This window comes from Vulpes lagopus, chromosome 12 (assembly GCF_018345385.1).
Source record: "Vulpes lagopus strain Blue_001 chromosome 12, ASM1834538v1, whole genome shotgun sequence".
Taxonomy (NCBI): Eukaryota; Metazoa; Chordata; class Mammalia; order Carnivora; family Canidae; genus Vulpes; species Vulpes lagopus.
This window is the reverse complement of record NC_054835.1, coordinates 43275725-43289858: the sequence shown is the minus strand read 5'-3', so window position 1 is coordinate 43289858 and position 14134 is coordinate 43275725. Positions and strand designations below refer to the sequence as shown.

The 14134-nt window shown below is 50.0% G+C and overlaps 2 non-coding genes across 2 annotated transcripts; both read right to left on the bottom strand.

Annotated features, from left to right (window-relative positions):
* Positions 1 to 2672: 2672 nt before the first annotated feature.
* On the bottom strand, positions 2673 to 2863 carry LOC121474339. The gene has a single exon (XR_005983350.1). It is a non-coding gene; the product is annotated as a U2 spliceosomal RNA (small nuclear RNA).
* Positions 2864 to 9422: 6559 nt separating this feature from the next.
* On the bottom strand, positions 9423 to 9613 carry LOC121474328. Its single transcript, XR_005983340.1, has one exon. It is a non-coding gene; the product is annotated as a U2 spliceosomal RNA (small nuclear RNA).
* Between the last annotated feature and the right edge of the window lie 4521 nt (positions 9614 to 14134).

The following is a 14134-nucleotide window of genomic DNA, read 5'->3' as shown; positions in this document are numbered from 1 at the left end:
TATCTATCATGTTTTTCACCTGAAGAAATCCAGGCTGCCAAGGATCACCGCCCAATATCTTCAGCTTTCTTCCTCTTCCTCCTCTCACAGAATTAAGGGGACCCTTACTCTTGGCTGGTTGTTTTACATCTTGGTTATCGGTGGATCCTTATTCCCATCCACCATGTGAGGACGTGGGTCAGGGTTTATGATCTCCACTTAACAGATGGGAAAACTGAGCTTCAGAAAGAGATTTGAGCTAAGTAGACGCGGAAACAGACTCAGGTGCATATGGCATGGCGGGGGGGGGGGGGGGGGTCGCTGCATTGGCACGCACTGATTTAAGAAGCTGGAAAACATGCTCCCAAGAGCAGAATGTTGGGAGTCTGGCCCATTGTTTAAGATCCAAAGTGGGGGGCACCTGGATGGCACAGTCAGCTGCGTCCAACTGTTGGTTTCTGCTCAGGTCCTGACCTCAGGATCATGAGATGAAGCCCCACAGCGGGGTGAGTCTTCAGCCAGGAGTCTGCTTAGATTTCTCTCGCCTTCTGCACCTCCCCTCCCCTGCCCTCCCCTCCCTTCCCTTCCCTTCCCTTCCCTTCCCTTCCCTTCCAACAAATCAATAAATAAATCTTTTTGTTTTTTAAATTTTTATTTATTTATGATAGTCACACGCATACACACACACACACACACAGAGGCAGAGCCATAGGCAGAGGGAGAAGCAAGCTCCATGCACCAGGAGCCCGACGTGGAATTCGATCTCGGGTCTCCAGGATCACGCCCTGGGCCAAAGGCAGGTGCTAAACCACTGCTGCGCCACCCAGGGATCCCTTTTGTAAACAAACCTTTCATTTACTTAATTAAAGCCTTTCCCATCTTAGTCCTGACCATACATAAAGTTCCTTTCCCTTATTATCTCTAGTAGCTTTACTTATATATATTAGGATGCTTAACTCTTAGAAATTTTTAATTTCCAGTGAAAACTAAGAAGCAAGCCACTCTCAACCATCTCAGCATTTTGTGGCTTGGCAGATTTATCCTTTTATAATTTCTAGAAACAGGGATCCCTGGGTGGCGCAGCGGTTTGGCGCCTGCCTTTGGCCCAGGGCGCGATCCTGGAGACCCGGGATTGAGTCCCACGTCGGCTTCCCGGTGCATGGAGCCTGCTTCTCCCTCTGCCTATGTCTCTGCCTCTCTCTCTCTCTCTCTCTCTCTCTCTCTCTCTCTTTCTCTGTGTGTGACTATCATAAATAAATAAAAATTAAAAAAATATTATAATTTCTAGAAACACATGCTTTCTCATGTAAATTTCTTACTGTGGCACTAAACACGTTTATTAATAGATCCAAATATATTTAATTCCTCTATTTAAGAATAAAAGCAAAAAGCGGATAAGCCACTTTTTTTGTTCAGTAATCGATGTTTCAATGTTTCATTTATTATCTTATTTGGATGTGATCCGGATCTAACGAAAGTAACTCATCTCTTAGGTTAGCTTAGCAAAACTTTAAGGTTTCAGGCTGAGTCAGTTCGTTTGAGCGTCCGCCTTCAGCTCAGGTCATGATCCCAGGGTCCTGGGATCAGGCCTGAGTCAGGCTCCCTGCCCAGCAGAGTCCGATTCTCCCTCTCCCTCTGCCCCCTGCTCATACTCTCTCACACATACACTCTATCTCAAATAAATAAATAGAATCGTAAAAAAAAAAAAAAAAAATAATAATAATAATAATTTGCCTAGGAGTGCTTGGCTGGCTTAGTTGGTGGAGCATGCAAGTCTTGATCTCTGGGGTGTGGGTTCCAGCCCCACATTGGGTGTGGAGATTACTTAAACAATAGAGCTGATACATTCCATTGTATGTACACAAAAAAACAGTTCATCTAAAAACTTTTTATCCTATTCGTATGTATTTGATTTACTTGTTTTGTTAAATTATATTCAGACTACCCACAAAACTTCACGAGACAGGAGACAAAATCTGCCTCACGCCGAAGTATTTTCTGAGATTCTTTTTAAAAAGATTTTATTGATTTTAAATATTCTCTTTATTCATGAGAAACACGGAGAGAGGTAGAGACCCAAGAAGAGGGAGAAGCAAGCTCCCTGCAGAGAGCCCTTTGTGGACCTTGATCCCAGGACTCTGGGATCAGGCCCTAGCTTCATGAGGGCAGACACTCAACCCCTGAACCGCCCAGATGTCTTAAGGGTTTTAAGGGGGCAGGCCTGGGTGGCTCAGCGGTTTAGCGCAGTCTTCAGCCCCGGACGTGATCCTGGGGATCCAAGATCGGGTCCCACGTCAGGCTCCCTGCATGGAGTCTGCTTCTCCCTCTGCCTGTGTGCGTCTGTGCCTCTTTCTCTCTCGCTCTCTCGGATTTTCATAAGTAAATGAAAGCTTAAGAAAAGAAAAAAAAAAAAAAAGATACAAATAAAACTTAAAAACAGCTTTAGGGAAATGAACAATTTAAACCAGAAAGAGAAAAGCACTAGTACAACTGTCAGTGTTCTCACAAACTGTGAAACTACGCCAGGGATTAGCAAAGCTGGAGAAAAAAAAAAAAAAAAAAAGCAAGAAATCAACTCGGTTCAAGTATCGCTCTGAGCTTTCCCCAACTCTCCCCAAGAACAGCAAAGAGCCTCCCCAAGCGCTGCTCCAGACAACTTCTTGTCTGTCTTTGACAACCGAGTGTTTCCCCCGACGGGGTGCACCGTTCCTGGAGGTACTGCAATACCAGGTCGATGCGCGGAGTGGACGGAGCAAGCTCCTATTCCATCTCCCTGCTCCAAAAATCCATTTAATATATTGTCCTCGGATAGAGGACGTATCAGATATTAAACTGATAAGAACAGATACTACACTTGATCTTAGCCAAAAGGCCGAGAAGCGATGCCGCCCTGCACGCCCCCGCGCACGCCCTCCCGACCACGTCCACCTTTCACTCACGGTGACTCGGCTCCCGCTCCGGCCACGTCTCGCTCCCCCGCTTCTCCCACCGTGGCGCGGGCGGCACTAGCCGCTAGGCTCTCGTGCGGCTTTGTAAAGTCTCTTCCTTTTAAAAGACAAACGATGCGTCCGTCGTCGCGTCGTCGCCGGCCCCGCAAGGCCCTTCCTAATTTGAATGGCCCGCCCCTCCGCGCGCGGAGCCCTAGAGGCGCGGCGGGCGGCGGAACCTGGCTGCAGGCCAGGCGCCCTCGGCCTCTCGCTTTGGCCTGCCTGGGGGGGCGCCGGGGCACCGGGCGTGGGGCTGGCGCCGGGGGCTGGCGCTGAGTCGTCCCAGGGCCCAGGAGGCTCCTCACGTCGTCACTGCGGGACCCTCCAGGCTGGCTTGGGGGCCAGGGCTTGGGGAGCCCAGAAGCGCCTGGCTGGCTGGCGTCACCTGCCAAGGGCTCCAGACACCAGTTGGGACCCGAGACCCGGCCCGGAACGGGTGGCCTCCCTCCCCCATCAGGAGGGCTCCCTGGGCATCTACCTAACCCCCTGGGCCTCCGTTTCCCCAGGGCAGAAGTGGCCACCTTCCCACGTTCCTTCCTTCGTGGGACTGAGGGAAGGCCGAGGTAGCTCGTGACCTGACCTTGGGGTTTGAGTGGTCCCGGATGTGGGTCCTAGGTGCCACGAGGTACCAGTGGAGACGTCGTGCCTGTGACACCGAAACGAGTGAGCCGCGTGCGCTATACCGTAGCCAAGGCTTCTGGTCTGGGCCAGACTTGCGCTCAGTGCTCTCTTCGCGTCCAACTTGCAGAGTTTACCTACGGAAGAAGCGGTGGAGGCAGAGAGGTTAGGCAACTGGCCCGAGACCACACAGCTTGGCGAGTGCAAGGGGCAGGCTAGGCCGAGGAAGCCGGGGGCGCCGACAACCCAGGAATGCTGCTTCTGAGTCAGGCCCACGAGGAGACTGAGCATTGCCGATGCTGACACACGGGTCCTCTGGGGTCCTCTGCCCGCTGCCTCCGCTGACTGGACGCGGGCGGTGGGGGGCGGGGCGGGGGCGGGGGCGCCCCGGAGCGTGGAGCTGGCGAGCGTGGGTGCTAAGCCCTGCGGACCTGTGGGACCTAGCGAGTAACCTGGCCTCCTCCGTCAAGCCTCCGCCTTCCATCTGAGATCTCTAAACCGGGAGATGATGAGATGACAAGTTATCAGACATGATTATTAGCAGTAACGAGACAGGCTTCTTTCTTTTTTTTAAGATTCAATTCATTCATTCATGTATATATATATTTATGAGAGACCGAGGGAGAGAGAGAGGCAGAGACATAGGCAGGGGGAGGAACGGGCTCCCTCCCAGGAGCCCCATGCATGACTCGATCCCAAGACCCGGGATCACCACCTGGGCCACAGACTGACTGACGCTCAACCGCTGAGCCACCCAGGTGGCCCACCATACATGTTCCCTATACAGTATATTGGTGAGAACCAGACACAGGCCAAAACATGTCAGGCAGGTCCTTTCTCTGTAGCCTCCTCGTCTGGAAAGGGAGACTATCAACAGCTGGCAGAGAGTCCTGTGCTTCATCTTCCCTCATCCACCCAGGGCCCCTGCTTCTCTCTTACCTGGCTTTCCTGTATTCCACAGCACGGCGTCACTTGACATTTTATACATTTATTTATTGCCTTTTAGCCTCATAGCATGTAAGCTCTAGAACGGGGAGCTTGTTCTGTTTGGTGCACATTTATACCTCCAGCGCTTCCATCGAACAGAACGTGGCATACGCTGACTATATTTCATTGAGTAAATGAATCAGTAAATATTATATAATGTGACCCGTACCTATAGAAAGTGACTAGCCAACCTCTGGGCCTGTCGTAATCATGACTCTGGCTGTGTTCTAGTATAGTTCTGCTCCCTTCCACGCTCCTAAGGCCATCTTGTGCTCGCCAATTTAGCTTTGCAGCATTTCATCTTAGAATGAGGTGCTTTGGATTGCAGATATGCATGTTCTGTCAAGGAAAAGGAATATTTATCATCGTGAAGTAGTGATTTCCTATTCTAGGGGACACCTGGTTGGCTGGGTCCTCCGAGCATGCGACTCTTAATATCGAGGTCATGAGTTCAAGTCCCACGCCTGATGTGGAGCCTAATGAAAAATAAACAAATAAAATACTTAAAGAAAAAGATTTTATTTATTTATTCATGAGAGACACATAAAGAGCGTCAGAGACAGCAGAGGGAGAAGCTGGCTCCTCGCCAGGAGCCGGATGCGGGACTCTGTCCCAGGATCCGGGATCACCCCCGGAGCCAAAGGCAGATGTTCAACCACTGAGCTACCCAGGTGCCCTTAAATAAAATACTTTATTTTTTATTTTTTTAAAAATATTTTATTTATTTATTCATGAGAACACACACACACACACACACACACACAGAGGCAGAGACACAGGCAGAGGGAGAAGCAGGCTCCATGCAGGGAGCCCGACGTGGGACTCGATCCCGGGTCTGCAGTATCATGCTCTGGGCCGAAGGCAGGCACCAAACCCCTGAGCCACCGGGGCTGCCCTAAAATACTTTAAAAAGTGGTTTATCGGGGCAGCACCTGGGTGGCTCAGTTGGTTAGGCATCTCCCTTCGTCTCAGGTCTTGATCCTAGGATCCTGGGATCGAGTTCTGCATCGGGCTGCCTGGGAGGAGCCTGTTTCTCCCTCTGCCTATGTCTCTGCCTCTGTCTCTGTGTCTCTTGTGAATAAATAGATAAATAATCTTAAAAAAAATAATAGAATCTTTAGAAAAATGACTCGAGGTGGGACAGTTTGCCACCTTGCTGCTCAAAGTGTGGTCCCTACCCCAGCAGCACTGGGGTCCCATGAGCACGTTGGAAATGCAGAGCCACAGAGTATTTAACAAGACTCTCCTGGAACGTACGTGTACCTTACGGGTTGACGAGTGTTCTGCTACAGGACTTGATGACTGAGGGAGAGAGACGGGAGCAGCAGCAAACATAGTTTTTAGGATCTCAGCTCTCACTAGCAATATACGCAACCCAATCTCTCACCGCTCTTCTCTCACCTTTACCTTCTGAACCTCTGAGGAGAGTCTGCCAAGCAGTTTCCACAATCTTCTGGTGGTCAGACAGAGAAAAGGAGGGTGCCCAGAACACAGGAGGCAAGGTTTCGTTTTTTCTTTTTAAGTTGTTAGTGACTCAGAGCCTCCAAGAACTGTGGCTGGGATAATAAAAAAGCTTTAATGCTCCTGGACAGAGATGAACGAAGAAGTGTGGAGCTGTCACACTGCGTTTCTTTGACACGTGTTGGTGTTGATCCAAGCCTGAAAGCCCAGGATGTTACGCGTGGTGGTCAAGGCAATGCATGGGCCCACAGAGCGCCTGCCCCCAGCCTCTCATCCCGAATGTATTCAGGATCCTGGGACTAAAGTAGCAGGGCTTATGTGCTGGAGAGCAAGTTTCATGTCCCGCTAGATTAGATCTGTAATACTAGTGAGACTCAGAACCCAGAACGGGGCTTCACAAGTTGCCTGCCATTATTTATTTATTTATTTTTATTTTTATTTTTTTTAAATTTTTTTTATTATTATTTGTTTATGATAGTCATACAGAGAGAGAGAGAGGCAGAGACACAGGCAGAGGGAGAAGCAGGCTCCATGCACCGGAAGCCCGATGTGGGATTCGATCCCGGGTCTCCAGGATCGCGCCCTGGGCCAAAGGCAGGCGCCAAACCGCTGCGCCACCCAGGGATCCCCCTGCCATTATTTAGCACCCACTGTGTGCCAGCTAATCCCTTCGTTTTCTGTTTTGGTCTTTACACAATCCCAAAGGGAAAATGTTATCTATCATGTTTTTCACCTGAAGAAATCCAGGCTGCCAAGGATCACCGCCCAATATCTTCAGCTTTCTTCCTCTTCCTCCTCTCACAGAATTAAGGGGACCCTTACTCTTGGCTGGTTGTTTTACATCTTGGTTATCGGTGGATCCTTATTCCCATCCACCATGTGAGGACGTGGGTCAGGGTTTATGATCTCCACTTAACAGATGGGAAAACTGAGCTTCAGAAAGAGATTTGAGCTAAGTAGACGCGGAAACAGACTCAGGTGCATATGGCATGGCGGGGGGGGGGGGGGGGTCGCTGCATTGGCACGCACTGATTTAAGAAGCTGGAAAACATGCTCCCAAGAGCAGAATGTTGGGAGTCTGGCCCATTGTTTAAGATCCAAAGTGGGGGGCACCTGGATGGCACAGTCAGCTGCGTCCAACTGTTGGTTTCTGCTCAGGTCCTGACCTCAGGATCATGAGATGAAGCCCCACAGCGGGGTGAGTCTTCAGCCAGGAGTCTGCTTAGATTTCTCTCGCCTTCTGCACCTCCCCTCCCCTGCCCTCCCCTCCCTTCCCTTCCCTTCCCTTCCCTTCCCTTCCCTTCCAACAAATCAATAAATAAATCTTTTTGTTTTTTAAATTTTTATTTATTTATGATAGTCACACGCATACACACACACACACACAGAGGCAGAGCCATAGGCAGAGGGAGAAGCAAGCTCCATGCACCAGGAGCCCGACGTGGAATTCGATCTCGGGTCTCCAGGATCACGCCCTGGGCCAAAGGCAGGTGCTAAACCACTGCTGCGCCACCCAGGGATCCCTTTTGTAAACAAACCTTTCATTTACTTAATTAAAGCCTTTCCCATCTTAGTCCTGACCATACATAAAGTTCCTTTCCCTTATTATCTCTAGTAGCTTTACTTATATATATTAGGATGCTTAACTCTTAGAAATTTTTAATTTCCAGTGAAAACTAAGAAGCAAGCCACTCTCAACCATCTCAGCATTTTGTGGCTTGGCAGATTTATCCTTTTATAATTTCTAGAAACAGGGATCCCTGGGTGGCGCAGCGGTTTGGCGCCTGCCTTTGGCCCAGGGCGCGATCCTGGAGACCCGGGATTGAGTCCCACGTCGGCTTCCCGGTGCATGGAGCCTGCTTCTCCCTCTGCCTATGTCTCTGCCTCTCTCTCTCTCTCTCTCTCTCTCTCTCTCTTTCTCTGTGTGTGACTATCATAAATAAATAAAAATTAAAAAAAATATTATAATTTCTAGAAACACATGCTTTCTCATGTAAATTTCTTACTGTGGCACTAAACACGTTTATTAATAGATCCAAATATATTTAATTCCTCTATTTAAGAATAAAAGCAAAAAGCGGATAAGCCACTTTTTTTGTTCAGTAATCGATGTTTCAATGTTTCATTTATTATCTTATTTGGATGTGATCCGGATCTAACGAAAGTAACTCATCTCTTAGGTTAGCTTAGCAAAACTTTAAGGTTTCAGGCTGAGTCAGTTCGTTTGAGCGTCCGCCTTCAGCTCAGGTCATGATCCCAGGGTCCTGGGATCAGGCCTGAGTCAGGCTCCCTGCCCAGCAGAGTCCGATTCTCCCTCTCCCTCTGCCCCCTGCTCATACTCTCTCACACATACACTCTATCTCAAATAAATAAATAGAATCGTAAAAAAAATAAATAAATAATAATAATAATAATTTGCCTAGGAGTGCTTGGCTGGCTTAGTTGGTGGAGCATGCAAGTCTTGATCTCTGGGGTCGTGGGTTCCAGCCCCACATTGGGTGTGGAGATTACTTAAACAATAGAGCTGATACATTCCATTGTATGTACACAAAAAAACAGTTCATCTAAAAACTTTTTATCCTATTCGTATGTATTTGATTTACTTGTTTTGTTAAATTATATTCAGACTACCCACAAAACTTCACGAGACAGGAGACAAAATCTGCCTCACGCCGAAGTATTTTCTGAGATTCTTTTTAAAAAGATTTTATTGATTTTAAATATTCTCTTTATTCATGAGAAACACGGAGAGAGGTAGAGACCCAAGAAGAGGGAGAAGCAAGCTCCCTGCAGAGAGCCCTTTGTGGACCTTGATCCCAGGACTCTGGGATCAGGCCCTAGCTTCATGAGGGCAGACACTCAACCCCTGAACCGCCCAGATGTCTTAAGGGTTTTAAGGGGGCAGGCCTGGGTGGCTCAGCGGTTTAGCGCAGTCTTCAGCCCCGGACGTGATCCTGGGGATCCAAGATCGGGTCCCACGTCAGGCTCCCTGCATGGAGTCTGCTTCTCCCTCTGCCTGTGTGCGTCTGTGCCTCTTTCTCTCTCTCTCTCTCTCGCTCTCTCGGATTTTCATAAGTAAATGAAAGCTTAAGAAAAGAAAAAAAAAAAAAAAAGATACAAATAAAACTTAAAAACAGCTTTAGGGAAATGAACAATTTAAACCAGAAAGAGAAAAGCACTAGTACAACTGTCAGTGTTCTCACAAACTGTGAAACTACGCCAGGGATTAGCAAAGCTGGAGAAAAAAAAAAAAAAAAAAAGCAAGAAATCAACTCGGTTCAAGTATCGCTCTGAGCTTTCCCCAACTCTCCCCAAGAACAGCAAAGAGCCTCCCCAAGCGCTGCTCCAGACAACTTCTTGTCTGTCTTTGACAACCGAGTGTTTCCCCCGACGGGGTGCACCGTTCCTGGAGGTACTGCAATACCAGGTCGATGCGCGGAGTGGACGGAGCAAGCTCCTATTCCATCTCCCTGCTCCAAAAATCCATTTAATATATTGTCCTCGGATAGAGGACGTATCAGATATTAAACTGATAAGAACAGATACTACACTTGATCTTAGCCAAAAGGCCGAGAAGCGATGCCGCCCTGCACGCCCCCGCGCACGCCCTCCCGACCACGTCCACCTTTCACTCACGGTGACTCGGCTCCCGCTCCGGCCACGTCTCGCTCCCCCGCTTCTCCCACCGTGGCGCGGGCGGCACTAGCCGCTAGGCTCTCGTGCGGCTTTGTAAAGTCTCTTCCTTTTAAAAGACAAACGATGCGTCCGTCGTCGCGTCGTCGCCGGCCCCGCAAGGCCCTTCCTAATTTGAATGGCCCGCCCCTCCGCGCGCGGAGCCCTAGAGGCGCGGCGGGCGGCGGAACCTGGCTGCAGGCCAGGCGCCCTCGGCCTCTCGCTTTGGCCTGCCTGGGGGGGCGCCGGGGCACCGGGCGTGGGGCTGGCGCCGGGGGCTGGCGCTGAGTCGTCCCAGGGCCCAGGAGGCTCCTCACGTCGTCACTGCGGGACCCTCCAGGCTGGCTTGGGGGCCAGGGCTTGGGGAGCCCAGAAGCGCCTGGCTGGCTGGCGTCACCTGCCAAGGGCTCCAGACACCAGTTGGGACCCGAGACCCGGCCCGGAACGGGTGGCCTCCCTCCCCCATCAGGAGGGCTCCCTGGGCATCTACCTAACCCCCTGGGCCTCCGTTTCCCCAGGGCAGAAGTGGCCACCTTCCCACGTTCCTTCCTTCGTGGGACTGAGGGAAGGCCGAGGTAGCTCGTGACCTGACCTTGGGGTTTGAGTGGTCCCGGATGTGGGTCCTAGGTGCCACGAGGTACCAGTGGAGACGTCGTGCCTGTGACACCGAAACGAGTGAGCCGCGTGCGCTATACCGTAGCCAAGGCTTCTGGTCTGGGCCAGACTTGCGCTCAGTGCTCTCTTCGCGTCCAACTTGCAGAGTTTACCTACGGAAGAAGCGGTGGAGGCAGAGAGGTTAGGCAACTGGCCCGAGACCACACAGCTTGGCGAGTGCAAGGGGCAGGCTAGGCCGAGGAAGCCGGGGGCGCCGACAACCCAGGAATGCTGCTTCTGAGTCAGGCCCACGAGGAGACTGAGCATTGCCGATGCTGACACACGGGTCCTCTGGGGTCCTCTGCCCGCTGCCTCCGCTGACTGGACGCGGGCGGTGAGGGGCGGGGCGGGGGCGGGGGCGCCCCGGAGCGTGGAGCTGGCGAGCGTGGGTGCTAAGCCCTGCGGACCTGTGGGACCTAGCGAGTAACCTGGCCTCCTCCGTCAAGCCTCCGCCTTCCATCTGAGATCTCTAAACCGGGAGATGATGAGATGACAAGTTATCAGACATGATTATTAGGAATAACGAGATATGCTTCTTTCTTTTTTAAAGAATTTATTTATTTATGAGAGATTGAGGGAGAGAGAGAGAGAGAGGCAGAGACATAGGCAGAGGGAGAAGAGGGCTCCCTACTGGGAGCCTGATGGGGGACTCCATCCCAAGACTCCAGGATCACACCCTGAGCCAAAGGCTGAAGCTCAACCGCTGAGCCACCCAGGCATCCCAAGGGATTCGTTCTCTTAGAAGAGGCACCAGAGAGCTTGTTCCCTCTCTACCATATGGAGAAGGTGGCCATGTGTGAGCCAAGAGGGACCTCAGCAGAGCCCTGTCATGCTGGCACCGTCAACTGGAACTTCTAGCGTCCTTAACTAAGAAATTTCTGTTATTTAAGCTGCCAGTCTATGCTGTTTTGTTATGGCAGCCAGAGCAAACTAAGAAAGTAGGTTTGATGTGGTGTCTGACATTCTGTATTTCTAACCGGTTCCCAGGTGTTACAGATGCTGTTGTTCGCAGGCCATACTTTCAACAGCAAGGTTCTAGAACAGATTAATAGTAAGTTACCCCAAAGGCTGTGTATTTTCCCTATCGATGAGCACTTTATTTTTTTTTAAGATTTTATTTATTTATTTAAGATTTTATTTATTTATTTAAGATTTTATTTATTTATGAGACAGAGAGGCAGAGACACAAGCAGAGGGAGAAGCAGGCTCCATGCGGGGAGCCTGATTTGGAACTTGATCCTGGGACTCCAGGATCATGCCCTGGGCTGAAGGCAGGCGCTAAACCACTGAGCCACACCCAGGGATCCCCTCAATGAGCACTTTAAATGTTCTCCTGCTAATCTACAAAGACATCTATTATAATCCCAAGCTTCTAGTAGGTCTAGACATTTTTAATCCCAAAACTTTAATGAGTCTATCCTCAGCAATCATTGTTAAAGGAATGAATGAGTTAAGAGTGTTGTCTGACAGCTGGCCACCTTGCCTACTGGTAAGGCCTTTGGACTTGGAAGACATTTGGAAATATCCAGGGTGAGTGAGGGAGCTTCCAGAGGAGTGAGGGAGCTGGGTTCATAGCAACCCCCTTTCAGCAAAACCAATTTAGTGAGTATTTAAAAACTAATTTAGTGAGTATTAGATGGTCTGATATACACATCTAAACAGAGAGCATGGGAATAGAAGGCCCGGAGAGTCATCTCAGGTGCAAGCTAAGCACATTATATATTGTTTTGGGTGACTCTCATTCATTCATTCAACAAATATTTATCAAGTGTAGAATATGTGCTGAACACTGAGGTGCTGGGAAATAGAACAGCAACAAAACCTCTACCAAGGTGAGAAGCAAATAAACCAAAAGTATGTGTATATTGGTGAATATATCTTTTTTTATTCATGAGAGACACACACACACAGAGAGAGAGGCAAAGACATAGGCAAAAGCAGAGGGAGAAGCAGGCTACCTTCAAGGAGCCCAATGTGGGACTCAATCCTTGAACTCCAGGATCACACCCTGAGCCTAAAGCAGAGCCCAACCACTGAGCCATCCAGGCATCTCATTTGTGAATATATCTAAATAAATTCTTAAAATATTTTAATCTTGATTACTGGAGAGTTTTGGGGAGGACATTCTCTTAAATCTGGCCCCTCCCCTTTGGCCTCACTATAGTCCTGGCCCTGTGTAATTATAATAACATCCACCTTGTAGAGCTGTTGAGTGAATTAAGTCAGGTAGTACAATAGAGCACTGAGTCCAGGGGAAAGGCCCAGGCAACGCCTAGAACATACTTTTCATCTTGCAGGGTGAAGGTACTGACTGGGTTTCAGTCTTACATCCATGATACCTTCTAGTTTTTCTGATATCAAATGAAATAAATATTAACCCCTCAAGTAAACTGAAGTTTTCTCTGAAGAAGGATATGAAAGGTAAATGCTGGCTGAGAATCAGCAATCTTTGCCACAGGGAAACGTCAGGGGAGAGGATTTAGGAATTGATTGGCCTTAATACCCAGAGCATCATGTGACAGTCATCTCTCCTCTGTGGTGTGCCACCATCCTGACCAGATCTTCCACGCTTATAACCCCTGGATTTGACCAGTAGCCTCCTAATTGTTTCTCTGATTGTCTGATCTGGGAGTTGCTTCTTCACTCAACCAACATTTACACCACCTACTATATGCCAAGCACTGAGCTAGTGATGGGATACAGAGATACTGATGAGGTCACCATCCTCAATGATCTCAGATTTCAAGTGGGAGCGACCAAAGATTGCCCAAAAAGGTGGTGAGTGGTGTACCTGAAATGAATTCGCAGGTGGGATGAAATGCATATGAGGGCTGCTAATCAGACTGGAGGCAGGGTGTAAAAGGATCTTTAAGGAAGGCTTCCAAAAAAAAAAAAAAAAAGGAAGGCTTCCAGGAGGAGGTGACACACAAGCAGAATCCAGAGTAAGACGCGAAGGGAAACGATGTCCCCGGAGCAGGAAGCTTTACGTACAAAGCCCAAGATAGAATTCATTCTCAGAAGCGGGGATAGACGCAGGTACTGGAGTCGGAGAAAATCCCAGCAGCGGGGCATCCTGGCCTCCCAATCAACGGACCCGCCTCCCGCCTCACTTTCTGTGGTCCGCCTTCCCTCTTGCAGGGAGGCGACCCTCCCCGCTCCGGGGAGCGACCCTCTCTGCTCAGGGAAGCCCTTCCTCCAGGCCTTTCGCTCCCCTGGCTCAGAATGAGACCCTCAACTGGCAGATACGAAGCTCGTCTTTCCGCCGACGTAGAGCCAACTTAATACGATACACTCTAAGCGCTTCTAACGGATATATCTTCCAACTTAGTCTTCAGGAAGACTCCGCCAACAGCGCCCTTCTACAGACCCTATTGCCGTCACCCTCAACCCTCTTTGGTCCTGGCTTTTCTCTACGTCTGTACAAAACTGAAGGCCGACCCCCCTTCCCTCCCATCCCGGATTCCATTCTCCCCACACCGAGCAATCCCCGGAAACGGACTGCCGGGTGTGAGCACGCCACCCGGCGCGCTAAAGGGTGGGGCATTCAAATTACAAGTGACGTAACAGACCGATGCAGACGCAGCAACGACAGACGCAACACTTGTCTTTTAAAAGGAAGAGACTTTACAAAGCCGCACGAGAGCCTAGCGGCTAGTGCCGCCCGTGCCACGGTGGGAGAAGCGGGGGAGCGAGACGTGGCCGGAGCGGGAGCCGAGTCACCGTGAGTGAAAGGTGGACGTGGTCGGGAGGGCATGCGCGGGGGCGTGCATGGCGGC